This window comes from Canis lupus, chromosome 19 (assembly GCF_048164855.1).
Source record: "Canis lupus baileyi chromosome 19, mCanLup2.hap1, whole genome shotgun sequence".
In the NCBI taxonomy this organism is placed as follows: domain Eukaryota; kingdom Metazoa; phylum Chordata; class Mammalia; order Carnivora; family Canidae; genus Canis; species Canis lupus.
In genome coordinates this window covers 39,353,884-39,365,759 of record NC_132856.1, presented here as the reverse complement: position 1 = coordinate 39,365,759, position 11,876 = coordinate 39,353,884, and positions in this window count along the sequence as shown.

The following is an 11,876-nucleotide window of genomic DNA, read 5'->3' as shown; positions in this document are numbered from 1 at the left end:
CCAGGCTGTTATGACAGAGGCAGAGCAAGCAGTGAGTAGAGAGCCATAGTCTGACGGGGAGGCTTAGTCAGAAACAGGTGATGGCCACGCATTAACATTGGAGCTACTGGGATCCCTGGGTGGCTCAGCGGTTTAGCTCCTGCCTTTGGCCCAGGGTGTGATCCTGGAGTCCTGGGATCGAGTCCCGCATCGGGCTACATATTTAAAAACATTACTCTGGGGGCACCCAGCCTCATGTTGGGTGTAGAGAATACTGAGATAAACACCCCTCCACACACACACACACACACACACACACAAACTTTTCTGAAAGAGGTCAGTAAACATTACCAGATGTCAAAGGAGTCTGACACAAAAAAGGTGAAAAACTTAACCCTTCCTCCAGGTTCCACACACTTCCACCCTCTGTGAGTGAGAAGCTCTTGCTCATCTCAGGTCCATGTAGGGGCCCAGGCCTACTTGCCATCCTCTGTGGCATAGCCTTGGGCAGAGCCACTAGCTGGACTCAGCACGGTGTCTCTCTGCCAGGCCCCCTGCTAGTGCCTTGGGCACAAGACAGAGAGGCAAGGCCCTGGTGATGAGTCAAGCCTTATACTCAGGTGTGATGTGACACACCTGAGCCATGTGACCTGCAGTGGCATTGTCTTGCCCAGGCCTCGTCCAGAGCCACAGCCCCATCCACAGCCCAGCTAGGATCCAGTGGGGCCCACTCAGCAACGTAACAGCGTTGGAGACATCCGGGGTTATTTCTGCTGTGCCTAGCACAGTCCCAGGTGCATGTCAGGACCTGATAAATGTCTGAGGAATTAAGTGTACACATTTCACAAGTGCAGGCAGGTGGCAGAGTCAGGAGACAGGAAGCCAGTCAGCCTGCAGGGATTTCATGGGAAGAAGAGCCTCCTCTTCTACCAGCTCAGATCTCTGCTCTCTCGGCCTCAGTCTGAGTCTAACCTGGGGACAAACACAAAACTTGCCCCACAGGGTGACACTGGATAATTTGAGCAAAGCACTGGACCCCTGACTGAGTACACATTAGGTGCTCAATCATCGTCAGTCCCATCCACGCTTTTTCCCCACTAGGCCTCTGGAGGGGCATGAATGTCAGTGGCAAGTTAATGCCAAATATGAGGACAAGGGGATCCCTGGGTGGCGCAGCGGTTTGGTGCCTGCCTTTGGCCCAGGTCGTGATCCTGGAGACCTGGAATCGAATCCCATGTCGGGCTCCCGGTGCATGGAGCCTGCTTCTCCCTCTGCCTGTGTCTCTGCCTCTCTCTCTCTGTGTGACTATCATAAAAATAAAAATAAAAATAAAAAATAAAAAAAAATGAGGACAAGATCCAAGGGAAGGTCACAATTGGGGCAAGTTACAGTTCTCAGGGGTCTTGGGTCCCCCTAGTCCTGTAGCTCCAAAGAGCCAGGGACCCCAAATAAGAGAACTATGAGTGGATTAGCAGAACCAGGATGTTATCTCTGTAGAGGACTGGGGGACAGAGTAGAGGAGCCCCCTAAGCACTGGGTTGGACTTTGGATCCGCTTAGAAATTCCCAAGTGAGAGGCCACCTGGCACTGTGTGGCCCCAGAAAGCAGAGCTGTGACTGGGGGAGGCAAGTATCAGCTCTGTGGATGAGGATCACTTCCACAATCAGAATTTCCTCCAAACCACAGAGCAGTGAGTTCCCTGATACGAGAAGTGTGCAAGCAGTGGTTTAATTACTGAGGATGGGATGCCTGGGTGGTTCAGTGGTTGAGCGTCTGCCTTGGGCTCAGGGCATAATCCTGGGATCCTGGGATCAAGTCCCGCATCGGGCTCCCTGCATGGAGCCTGCTTCTTCCCCCTGCCTGTGTCTCTGCCTCTGTGTGTGTGTGTGTGTCTCTCATGAATAAATAAATCTTTTTAAAAAATTACTGGGGACAGAGAATGAAGTATAGGATAGAAGGATGGAGACTATAACCCTGAAGTTCACTTACCTCTGGGAGTCTGGGATTCAGATTCCTAGAGAAGGAAAGGCGGGCAGCGTGTGACTCCAGGTTGGGGCTCAGGACCTGGCAGGAAGAGAAGACAGTTCAGGTGGAGGCTTGGAGGGGTAACCCATCCCTCAGGTCACCTGGGATGCCTCCAGCAGCCCCAGGCAACCAATGTTCCCTCTGGGCTCGGGGGGGGGGGGGGGGGGGGGGGGGGGGGGGGGGGGGGGCCTCCGGTCCGGGAGGGATGCGGTATCCCCAGCCGGGAATGTGAGCCTGTTGTCCACACGGGGGCAGCACAGGCCCGAGGATGGCATGGTGCGACTGCCCGCAGGCTGGAGCTCCCCTCTCCTGGGAACCCTCTGAGCCTCCCCAACCTCTCTCTCTTCTCAACTCCCCCACCCCCCCACCCCTGCACACCTGCTTCTCCACCCCGCCCCTACCTGCGGATTAAGCCTCTGTCTGCCCATTCCTGACAGGTGCTCTGGGGTAGGGTGGGTTCCCCCCTCCCGCTCTGCTCCAAATGCCTGGTGGTGATGGGGGGTAGGGGTGAGGTGTTTTCCCCAGAGAGTTCAGGACAGAAAAAGGAGAAGTCTGTGGGTACCACCCCTGCTGGGCCACCTCAGAGTGACTGGAGGCCATGGTTTTGGCCGCAGGTGGGCTTGGGTTCAAGTCTGACTGCCACCCACCAGCAGTGACTTCACATCTCTGAGCCTCATTCTCTTCATCCATAGCTGTGAGGGAGCCAGCACCCAGGGCTGAGCAGGAGGGAAGCCCCCCAGAGCCTGGCTGTGCATTCGAGAGACCTTACAGCAGCCTCGGGGCCTGATGGGGTTCTCGTTACTGTATTTCACAGATGGAGAGACAAGAGTCCTTGGGCGTGACTTGCTAGAAGTCCCAAGTCAAATGGAGAGCTGCTGTAGTGTAGATGCCCCCCGGGGCCTGGAGGAGCATGGGATGATGTATGCCCAGTGAGGCCACAGAGGGAGCCCGGTGACACTGACCCCCCGGTGGCCTGGGAGAAGCCCTTGGCCTCTGTGGTCTAGCCCCTGCCTCTGCTCAGACCCACTCACCCAGAACAGGCCTAGAATGGGGGGGGGGGGGGGGTGCAGTGACCCTGGGAGGAGGCAGAGGCGTGCAGGGACTGGCAGGATGTGAATTCAGGAGAAGTTCAGCGGCTCAGAGAACTGAATCACGGAGGTGGGGTGGGGGAGTAGGCACATGTGAGGGGGCAGGACAGGGCAAGACTGCACCCTTGAGTGGCTCCCTGCCTTCCGCCCTGCCTCTGAGATGGAAAACACAAAACCGTCAAGGCGACTCCTTTTTAACAAAGAGGGCCTGAAAAGGAAGAATGAAGCTGAGGGCTGGGAGGAACCCTTTCCTCTCCCTCCCCAGCAACCCAGGGAGCCCCCCTCCCCAGGGTCATTGCCATGGCAACAGCAGACTGGCTACCTCCTCTTACCTTGTCCAGTTGGGATGCCCAGGGTAAAGAGAGGGTGAGGGTGAGGGCAGCATCTTCCTGTGGGGCTGAAGGGCAGATGGGCCCTGAGGGCCACAGGAAGGGTGTACCCCATGGGGGAGAGGGGACGTCTAAGGAAGGCTCTGCTCCCCATTGAGTGCTTCAGTAAAATCCCCTCAAGGGCTCCAGCATGGATGGAATGAGGGAGGAAGCCAGCCTTGTTTAGGGATTCATAAGGGACACCAGAAAGAGCTGGGGATCTGAAGAGGGGCACACACAGGAGGGCTGGGGACCCTAAAGGTCCCATCAAGTGCCCCCTGAGCAAGAATAGGCAATGAGCTTTGGCCCAGGCACTGCCATTTCCAAGCTGCATCACTAGGTAAATCGCCCAGCTTTCCAGGGGCTGCCCCTCACCCCCCTTCTACCCTTACTCCATGTAAAATAAGTTCAGCCGCTCAAGCTGGGGGAGATTCTTGCCATGCAGCGAAGAGGCAGGAGATCTGTGGATGGACCCTGGGAGGCCTGAGCTTGAAACCCCTTATCTCTGCTGGGCCAGAGCTATGGTCATGACCACCAGGAGCATCTACTGTGCCCAGAGCCTGGAGGGCTGGGAGGAGAGGAAGCTGTAGGCATAGCACACCAAGATGTGGAGCAGAGAGGGGTCCATCTAGGCCAGGAGCCTCTGGGGGTTGGAGGAGGGACCTGGAAGTCTTCTTGGCAGTGGAGGCACGCTGTTGGGCTTGAAGGCAGGGAGATCAGCCAGAGGCTGGAGGGGGCGCAAGGGGCTCTCTGGCACCCGACCCCAGCTGATCGAGGCCTCCCTGAGCTGTACCCCAAAGCCCCGAGGGCTGGCCCACAATGGGTATCCCTACCTTCCCAGCGCACAGCCCCAAGTCCAGGGCTCCAGCAGGGAAAGGTGCCCTGGTAGGGCCTGGAGCCAGGAGCCTTGCATCGCTTATCCCTGGTCCTCACTGGTCCCCACCGTGCCCTCAGAGCCGCTTCTACTGTTGCACATGGGGATGAGAAAGGTGAAGTGACTTGCCCGGGGTCACCAGCATCTCCTCAGTCAAAGCCACTTCGGGAAGCTCTTCTGGGCTTGGACCCCGCCTGAGACTCACACTGGTGACAGCTTAGGGAAAGGAGGGCGATGCCTCACCTGAGGGCTGACCCTGTGGTAGAGTGTGCTCTGGATCCACGGCAAGTAGCAGAGTGGGGGGCCTGTCTCATCCCCCCAGGACAACATTGGTGAGTCCTTCCCGTCTGTGTCGGCGCCAGCTTATTCATCAGCTGGCCATCACATTCCACCCCAGCCCAGCCACTGGTGAAGGTTGGACAGTACCACCCAGATCCCAGATCCTGCCTGACGCTCAGTGGCTGGGTGAGCTTGAGCAATTACTGGACCCCCTGTGGCTCACCAGCCCCTCCTATAAGAGGAGAATGAGGACACTACCTACTTGGCAGGTTGTGGTGGGGCATCAGGGACCCATTCCTGCCAAGCACTTAACAGGGCCTGGGCCATGGTCTCCGTCTCACTAGGTGGCTCTCCAGGGACCAGACTTGAAGTAACCAGAAGGCCAGGCGGGCAATACGGGGGTCTTTCCCCACTCCCAGAAACTTCCCTGGAAACAGGGAAGCTGCCTGCTGCCAGGCTGCCCAGTCCAGAGGGAGATGGGAGAGTGTGGAGGCCCTGGGATGTCCTCCTCCCTGCAGGCGGGGATGGCAGGGCCAGGGCCAGGGGACAGCGTGCTGAGGAGCAGCTGCTGAGCGGTGGCCGTGATGAGGGACATGTGGAGACCCCGCCACTCCTAGCCACCAGGCCGCAGCTCTGGGAGCGTCCGGGATGGGCCAACCCTGCCTGGCTGCCCTCCTGGCCTGGGCCTGGCAGCTCTGGTTTTAAGCATTTTCCACAAGCAGCTCCTGGAGTGTGGGGGCGGCTTCCCCTTGACTTGCGTATCCTCAGCTCCCTCCGTGGCTAAAAATAACTTGAATTGCTATGCTCCCACCCTAGGGAGGAGGGGCCTGGGGGCTCCGGGGGTGGGAGTGTGGCGGCCGCCTAGAGAGGGGGTTCCCTGAGAGGGGATGGAGGAAGGCAGTGCCCGTGGGGGGGAAGGGGTGCAGGATGTCGCAGGGGACATGGCCCTTTCTCGCCTTCCTCCTCGAGGCCTGCTCCCGGAGTGCAGTTCAGTGCTTACAGAGCTCAGGGCTGGCCTGGCCCCTGGACTTGCATCCTGGAGGGGGACCAACCTGGCTGAGGTGGTGGCAGGGCTTCTTCCAGCACAGAGTCTGTTTTGGAGGAGATCTCACCCCAACATACTTTCGGGGCAAAAGCCCCTTCCACCCATTCCAGTGTAGACAGGGGGGTGGATCTGGGCTCCTGTCCCCCTATTTCTCCCTTCCTTGCCATGAGACACTGAGCCTCATTTGAAACCTGGGTGCAAATGCAAAATTAAGCACTTGACTCCCGGACTGCCCTGCCGAGGCCTCCCTCATTCCACCTCTTCAATCAGTCTAGAGAGGCAGCATTGGGCTCCCTGTCACCCCCTTCGTGCAGGGCTGAGAGGGACTACCCTCAGAGCAGGTGGGGCCTGTGTCAGGGTCCGGGAGGTAAGATTCTTGATACCCTGGGGTAGGTAGGAGTTGGGCAGGTGTGGCACCACCAATGAATATCTCTTAAGAGCCCAGAGGGTACCAGGCACAATTGATGTTGGAGGGGATGTGACCAGAGCAGGACAGATAGTAATCCCAGGCTTCGGGGAGCGTATGTTCTTACAAGGCAAATTTCATTCCTGTGCTTGTATTGTGTGGTAGGTCACCAGTGTCAGTTATATTATTATGCTCTGTCACTTCCAGATATTCTTTTACACTAAACAATTATTGTATTTAAACAAATAGATAAGGAATAAACACAAATTTAATTGATCTCTCCTTCAAAATAAAAAAATCCCAAAGTGGGTGAGCTCATGAGGCTGACCTCCCCTCTCTGCCTCTTCTCACATCACATTCATCCAGAAGGAGTCCCAACTCCTGTACCCCTATCTTCTCTCCAACCTCCAATCCTGATAGAATGTCTCACAGGGTCATTCTCTCACTCATTGACAGGCAAGGGTCATATTTGGCTTGGAGTACCAGACTGGTAGGTGGGGCAGGATACTCGACCTCTGGGATGACCAGAGCCAGTGGGAAGATAAAATGCAATAGAGAGGAGTGCAGAGCCTGGTAAAGATCTCTCTCCCTTGGCCCAGGGCTCTTGCACTACATTAATAGAAGCAGAGGGTGCAGAAGATGGGAGATTAACATGTCTACTCTGTCTCAAGCTTTTCATCTCTATTTGGGGGGCTCACTCTGCCATCTGTTTGTCCATCCATCCATCCATCCATCCATCCATCCATCCATCCATCCAATCATACATCTATATAACCATCTAACCAACCATCTATCCGTCTATGATAGGCAGGATAATGGCCCTCAAAAGATGCCTACATTCTTATCTTCAGACCCTGTAGATTTGTTACTTAACATGGCAAATGGGGAGTTAAGATTATGGGTGGAATTAAGGTGGTTAATCAGCTGACCTTAAAATAGGGAGATTATCCTAGATTATCTGGGTGGACCCAATGAAATTACAAGGGTCCTTGAGAGTGGAAAAGGGAATCAGAAGAGAGAACACAATGGCAGCATGAGAAAAACTCATCCCAACATTGCTGGCTCTAAAGATAAAGGAATGGAGTCACAAGACAAGGAGTGTAAACAGCCTCTAGAAGCTGGAAAAGCAAAAAAGTGGCATGAACGTTCAGAAAGAACGCAGCCCTGTCAGTGTCTTGATCTTAGCCTGATGAGAGCCATTTCAGATTTCTAACCTCCAGAACTGTAAGAGAATAGCTTTGTCTTGATTTCTGCCGCTAAGTTTTTGGTGATTTCTTAGAGCAGCCAGAGGAAACTAACACATCATCCAATGATCCAATCCATCGGGCAACCATCTATCCTCCCATTTATCCATCTGTCTTTCCATCCAACCAGCTACCCATTCCTTTAACAAATATTCATGGTAGAGGAGTGTCTCCTTTGTGGCAGTGGCCAAATCATGAAAGAGAACAGTTGGCACCTCCCAGGAGCTCCCTGTCCACTAAGGGAGACAGACATGGGGACAATCCAGCATGATCCTCAGTTGTGGTAGAACACAAGGCATTTGGGAAGGATTATGGGGGGACTCATGGCTTGATGGCTCTTGGTAGCTGGAACAGGACAGGAAGCACAGTAAGACAACCGTGAGTCTACAGGAATGGGTGCATATCTGTGTGCGTGCCTCTGTGTGTGTCATGATGCTCTGACTCTGGGGAACAGTTGGCAGAATCCTGGAGGCCCCACATCCCTACAGCAGTTGCCACACAGCAAATTGAGGTGTTTAGCAGGAAATGCCTAGGTAGCCATGGCAATTCGTATTGTGGAGCACAGGACAGTCACACCAGCGATTGTCAGCAAGCCCAGACCCGTGGAAAGGGATGGAGAGCAAGAGGCTTCAGTCGCTTTGCTTTCAGACTGTGCTACAGCTTCTGATCCCCAACGACATTGAGTCTCACAGTCTAGGAAGCTAACAGAGCTTTCCAGGAGCCTCCTCGATGGCTCCTATCTCAGCCTCATGGGACAGATGGGGAACCTGAGGCTCAGAAGAGGACAGTCTAGGGCATGTGACCAGAAGGGACCACCAGTGGGACTCTACCCACGCTTTGCTCTAGGTGTCCTCTACAGAGTGAGTCCACCCCACTTCCCCAGCTTGAAAGATTGTTTCTCTTAAGACTCAGAAGGGGGCCAGCGAAGGAGTTCAGCTCAAGGAGCCAGGAGACCTGGCTTCATCGCTGACATGAAGGCGGCAAGTCCAGGTTAAGCTCATACCTGGAGTCCCCAGGGCAGGGCCTCACCTATGACCAGACCTATGAGCTGGTCATAGATGACTTCCTGAGGGCCATCTTGATGCTGTGTCCTCGGCCCCGGCACACAGCCCAGCACCTGCTGGATGAATACGCGGCTCCTTCAATGCCCGGTTCTGCTGCTTCCTCACGTGGGGCCTTGGGGACGTGACTGGCTGGCCAAGCCTCAGTTACTGCATCTATAAAGTGGGATGATCACATCAGCTCTTGGGAGGACTCAGCACGTGTATGTAAAGCACCCAGCGCATACCACACCATCTGTGCTGCTGTTGTGATTATATGAAATATTCTGCTGCCGGGGCGCCTGACTGGCTCAGTTGGTGGAATGTGCAACTCTTGGATCTCGGGTTTGTGAGTTTGAGCCCCATGTTGGGTGTAGAGAATACCTAAAAATAAAATATTGAAGAAGGAGGAGGAGGAGGAAGAGGAGGAGGAGGAGGAGGAGAAGGAGGAGAAGAAGAAGGAGGAGGAGGAGGAGAAGGAGGAGGAGGAGGAGGAGGAGGAGGAGGAGGAGGAGGAGGAGGAGAAGGAGAAGGAGAAGGAGAAGGAGAAGGAGAAGGAGAAGGAGAAGGAGAAGGAGAAGGAGAAGGAGAAGAAGAAGAAGAAGAAGAAGAAGAAGAAGAAGAAGAAGAAGAAGAAGAAGAAGAAGAAGAAATAATATTCTGCTCCTCCACCCTGACACTTGTTCACTCTTCCAGGAATGTTCTTCCTCTGTCCCTCTGCTCGTCCAAAGCCTGTTTTGCCTTTTGCCTTCTGCAAGGGCTCCCTCCATGTCTCCTCCTTTCCAGCTGTCACTGACCTCCCACCTCGAGTCACTCCTCTCTCTCTCTTTCTCTCTCTCTCTCATACACACACACACACACACACACAACCACTCCATTAGCTTCCCTACTGCAATCCACTCTGTTCCCCTCATTACTACCACAAGCAGGCTCTGCATGAACCAAAGATCCTTGAGGCCCCAGGTCTCACGGAGCCTCTCCGCTGCATTCCTGGATATCATGCTGCCTGAGAGGGGCCATTCAGAAGCCCAGAATCTGGAACTTCTGGCCCATTTCAATGACGCCCGAGGACAGAAAGACAGAACGTGGGGAATCAGGATTGCCTCTGACTTTCTGGGCTGTGGGGCTCATTTCGCAGATGGGGAGACAGAAGGATCTGAGAGCAGGTACGCACAAGCTTACCCTCCAGTGACTCACATTTTGTCTCATTTTATTCCCGTGGCAACTTGCAAGGGAGGCTCTCTGCATACCCCATTTCATAGATGAGGAAATTCAGGGTCTAGGGGGTGAAGCTCACATAGCTAACAAGTAAGGGAGTCACTTAAGAACACCCGGTGAGTCTGTACCTTACAAAAGCAGTAGCAGCAAGAACTTCTGGATGATCTCCTGCCTACAGAGGAATACTTGGATGCTCTGAACCTCTCCTGATGGCCTTTAGGCCTTTCCGAGGGTGTCCCCACGGACCCCAGTCCATCTCATAACTGCCGCAGGAGGCAGGCCCCTTGGCTGTCCCATTTCCAGGAAACGTACAAGGTCAGGGTCTCTTGAGGATTCTGGTCTCACTACCCTCCCCCTGTTTCTTCTCAGGGACAGTTTTTTGGGGAGAGAGAAGCCTGGAGGTGGAGCTAGGATGGGAGATGGGTTGGGCATAACTTTTGGCTACCAGGGAAGCTTGCTCCCCGGTGCAGGGCCCAGGCTCTCCATGTGGTTCCTGTCTCCTTCCTGCCTCTCTCCTCCCCTGGTGCTGTAGCTCTGTCCTCGGCTGGGCCCAGATCTCTACTGGAAGACCAGGGTGGACACCTCTGAGGCCCACTCCAGCCACCTGGCTGGGTGATCTCAGCTTAGCCTCTTGGCTTCTCTGAGCTGAAACTGTTTCTCTGTACAGTTGGCAGCTTTGGGGCTCCAAGGCCTCAGGAAAACAAGGGAGGAGACTTTCAATCCCAGCACAGAAACCAGGTGAGGAAATAAGGCAGGGAGGCAGCCCAGGTACTTACTGCCTGCAAAGCTGCTTTAGTGCTACTGGGAACACCTTCAAAGGAGCAGTGAGGGGAGCAGCCCACATGCCCGGATCAGGCTTCCTCCTTTGGGACCTGTCTGCGATGGCGGTGGCTCCCAGCATGCTCAGGTGGAGGGACAGTGCGTCTGCCTCAGCCAACCCCACTCTGTCCCTCTGGCTCCCCTGCTTAGCACACCCCTGGGGCTGGGCTGGTGTCTCTAATTGGTGTAGACCAGGGCTCTCTGTGGGGGGAGATCCACCCCAGACTCCCCCCGCCTCCACTCATTCCCTCTGCCTGGAATAGTGCACCCTTCACCTGGCTCGGCCTAAAAGGTCACTCACTGCCTCTGGGAAGTTTTCCAGGACTACCCCAGCCAAGCCAGGCCCCTTTCTCCACACTTCCCCCAGCACCACAGGCTGCACCCTGCTTTTGCTTGTCTAGGTCCATCTCCCCCTGAGTGAAGGGAGACTCCTTGAGGGCAGTTTGGGCCTCCAGCACCCCCTGTCCTGGGCCAGGGCTCCCAGGAGAGCTCTCAGCTTTGTCTTCTTGGCCATTACTAATCCTGAACATAGTCCAGTATATTTTTCCCTGGAGGAGCCAGGCAGAAAAGGGCAGTCAGTCACTTTACCCCCCACACCTCTTGGCCCCCCTTTCTGAGCCTTTGTCCTGTTCTAGCAGCCCACCCATCTTCCCTGAGGCCTCCAGGGCTGCATAGGCATCCACCTTTTTCCTTCTAGGACTGCCCTTGTTGGGAGACACTATGAGCGGGAAGGGTCCAGGGCTGGGGAAGGGGGCTACCAGAGGATCCCTGACAGACGACTCCCCTGCCTCCCCACCCCCTGCCCCACTCCCATGTCCACAGCCCGTGATGGATACAGGATGGGGGAGGGGGGCCATGGCAATGGCTGCTCCTTGGTCCAAATCCAGGTCACTCCCGGCCTGCTCAGCAGCCGTCGGTAATTAGGGGCCAGCAGGACGTGGGCAGGCGGGTGGCAGGAGGCCTAATTGTCTGATTTTTCAGGTAATTAACGGGAGGCTGTCTGGCCTGTCCCCACAGGGCCCAGCATCCGCCACCCCATCCCCTGGGCAGCCCCAGCCGCCTAATGAGGCCAATTACTGAGTGGTGCCTGGACCCTCATTAGCCACCTGGAAAGGTCATGTGGAATGGCACTGGGGGCGGGGCTCAGCCAGCCGTGGCAGAGGCTGGGCCACCCCTGGAGATCCGGGTGAGGGCGAGCTGGCCGTAGATCTCCGCTGTGGCCCGTTGCAAGGTAGCCATAGCATGTCCCACACCTGGGACATCATTTTTGTCTCTCCTCGCAGGGCAGCAGCTTTAGGTCGAACCGTCCCCTGCCACTTCCCAGCAATGTGGCCTTGGGAGTGTCACTCCGCCTCTGACTCTATTTCCCAAATCAGCGACGAGGAACATAAAACACCTGGTGCACAGCAGGTGCCCGGCACATGGGCACCCACCTTCTTCTTTTTTTAAAGATTTTATTTGTTTATTCATGAAACACACAGAGAGGCAGAG